The sequence below is a fragment of the Arachis ipaensis genome, chromosome B01 (assembly GCF_000816755.2).
Source record: "Arachis ipaensis cultivar K30076 chromosome B01, Araip1.1, whole genome shotgun sequence".
NCBI classification, from domain to species: domain Eukaryota; kingdom Viridiplantae; phylum Streptophyta; class Magnoliopsida; order Fabales; family Fabaceae; genus Arachis; species Arachis ipaensis.
This window is the reverse complement of record NC_029785.2, coordinates 19601181-19603855: the sequence shown is the minus strand read 5'-3', so window position 1 is coordinate 19603855 and position 2675 is coordinate 19601181.

The window sequence follows — 2675 nt, the reverse complement described above, 5'->3', positions numbered from 1 at the left end:
TCCACGCTGTTCCGGAGAAGCAGCACTGGCTGAGGCAGTCTTGATGAAGGAGATTCAACAGAAATAATAATAAAAAGGAGAATTTTGTGGTGCTGGCAGCAAAAATGATCACGTCATGCTATCTCTGCGTGGCTTACCAGCAGATGGATGCGTGTATGGCAACGTGTGCCGCAGGTACGGCGTTTATGCCCATGCTTCCGCAAAAGCAGCACTCGCGAAGCAGTCTTGATGAAGGGGATTCAACAAGAATAAAAAAAAAAGAAAATTTTGTGGTGCTGATAGAAAAAATTATCACGTTATGCTATCTCTGCGGGGCTTACTAGAAGATGGATGTGTGTATAGTTGTGCCGCAGGTATGGTATTTATGCCCACGCTATGATGTAGGTCAAATGTCCCATTTTCTATTTCTGCCATTGAGGTTAATTACGTATAATTAGATTGTTATGTAATCAATAAATATGGATAGTATCGGGGGTTGGAATGTGGGTCTTTTTATTGTTGGAATGTTGATTAGACACACAGGTAAATACAAAAGTGATATTGAATAACTCATGTTAAATTTTGTTTTCAATGTTCTTTATATTTTACCTAAGGACGAGGGTGAAATCTCATTCGTACAGATTACGTATAATTAGTATTAACAAATTAGGAATACGTGTATATCATAGAAGTATGCATATACGTTTATACTAAATTAGTTAGTATGTATTAATTTATTCAATATGTAATAACGGTAATGCTAGAAAAATAAAAAAAATAGTAAAAATTTATCTTATTTAGTATTTATTAATTATCGTAACAATTAATAAATGTTAAATAAAATAAGTTATGTCTATTTTTAATTATTTTTTTGTTATCAAATATGTAATAAATCAAATATCTTTAATTAGTTAAAAAATATATTAATTAGCTAATATATATTAAATTAAAGAATTAGTTATAAATGTAATGTTGCGAAAACATTGATAAAATTTGTATATTTTCATTATTTTGACTTTCTTTGTGCTGTTTCGATGTTTTGATAAAGTTGATTGTTATCTATACCTGGCAAGGTCAAGTATGGCACATAATGTACTTTGTTGATGAAGTCATGTCAATTTTTAATTAGAGGTATATAAATTAGAAAAGCGTTTCCGGTTGGAAGAGCAGTACACCACGACCAATAGGTTTTCAGTTTTATATTTGTTCTCTAACGAGGAGTTGAATGATCATGTTAGCCTCCCAAATGACTTCCAAATTATTCAATTGGTCAACTAAATTAAGGAGTTACTAATCCATATTCATTAGAATTCAATCTCCCCTCTTCTCCTCTGCTGCTTGCCTCTACCGCGTTGCAACTATGAAGCGTTGCTGTGATTTCCTACTCCAGCTGCTTTGGGATTCTTGGCCTTCTTCCCATCTGTTTCAACTTTTAAAATCTTGCAATTCTAGTTTTGCTCTGCATTTGCTATTGTTGGTTTCGGCCGTCGATGCACCTCTTCTGATTCCCACTTCAACCCTAGTTTCTTGGTGCTTCTGACCCTGCTGCACTGTGCCTCTGAGTTGTGGCGACCCGTGACCCTGTTTCTGTTTGGTGCTTGATCTGCAACGAGCTCCTACAATCACAGCTGTAACTTATCCCAACTTGTTGCATGATTAATTTTGCTTCATCCCTTTATTGTATTTGAGGATTAAGTTTTTTGATAATTCTAAAAAAGGGAAAAAAAAAAGGGGTCAGAACACTTAACAATATAAAAATTTAAAATAGAATTTAAATTTTTAATATTTATTTAAATGAACTAATAGATAAAAATAAAAATTAGTATTAGAGAAGGGAGATAATGACCTTTCTAACTTGCTCATCTTTAATTTATATATAAAAAATTGATTATTGTATAGTTTAATCCTTCTAATTTTATTTCTTTTTTCTCTTATCAAGTTATATATTATATGTTAGTCTTCACCATTAAAATACTCTAATTTTATTCACTGATAAATTAATTAATAGACTAATCCAATTTAATTAACTTGGTCTAATTAATCATTTGATAAAGTCTGCAATTCCTTCAATATTTTTCTGAAAGGCTCATAACTAAGACAAAGTTGTGCCATCCCTTTTTATTAGAACCCTGTTTTGGAGACTACTATTTGTGATTCTGTTGCTTCAACAGTTTCACCTCAGCTCCTCGAGGTAAGTTGATGCACATAATCCGTCGTGCCAGTGTGCCTCATAGTTCAAGTAATGTTTAGTTGGGTTGGTGTTGTTGATGTGGAGATCCGAAAATCTTTGGCGGATTCATCCCCTTCGTCCGATATACTGTGACTTGCTCTGACTCTCTTATTGTGTTGGTTTGTGCATCATTCTCGCTCGTGCTGCTGTACTTGTGTTAATTTGGCGACATTCTTGACCGAATTGCTTTGCATTGCAACAGATAGACAGCTCACCCCTTAGACAAAATCGACATCTTCAATGTTTAAACACTCCACAACAAAAGAATCGGTTGCATTTCTTTTGTGCACTTTTTTAGATTCATGTCTATAACAAACATGTTTTTTTCCATCTGAACCCTTTATATATTTTACATTAAATTTGATTGGTGAAAAAGAGTAAAAGTCTAAAACTCCAGTAAAGTACAATGCTACACCTAAAAAGTTTCCTTAATTAGTTCGTTCATTATATAGTTTCATGGGAATAA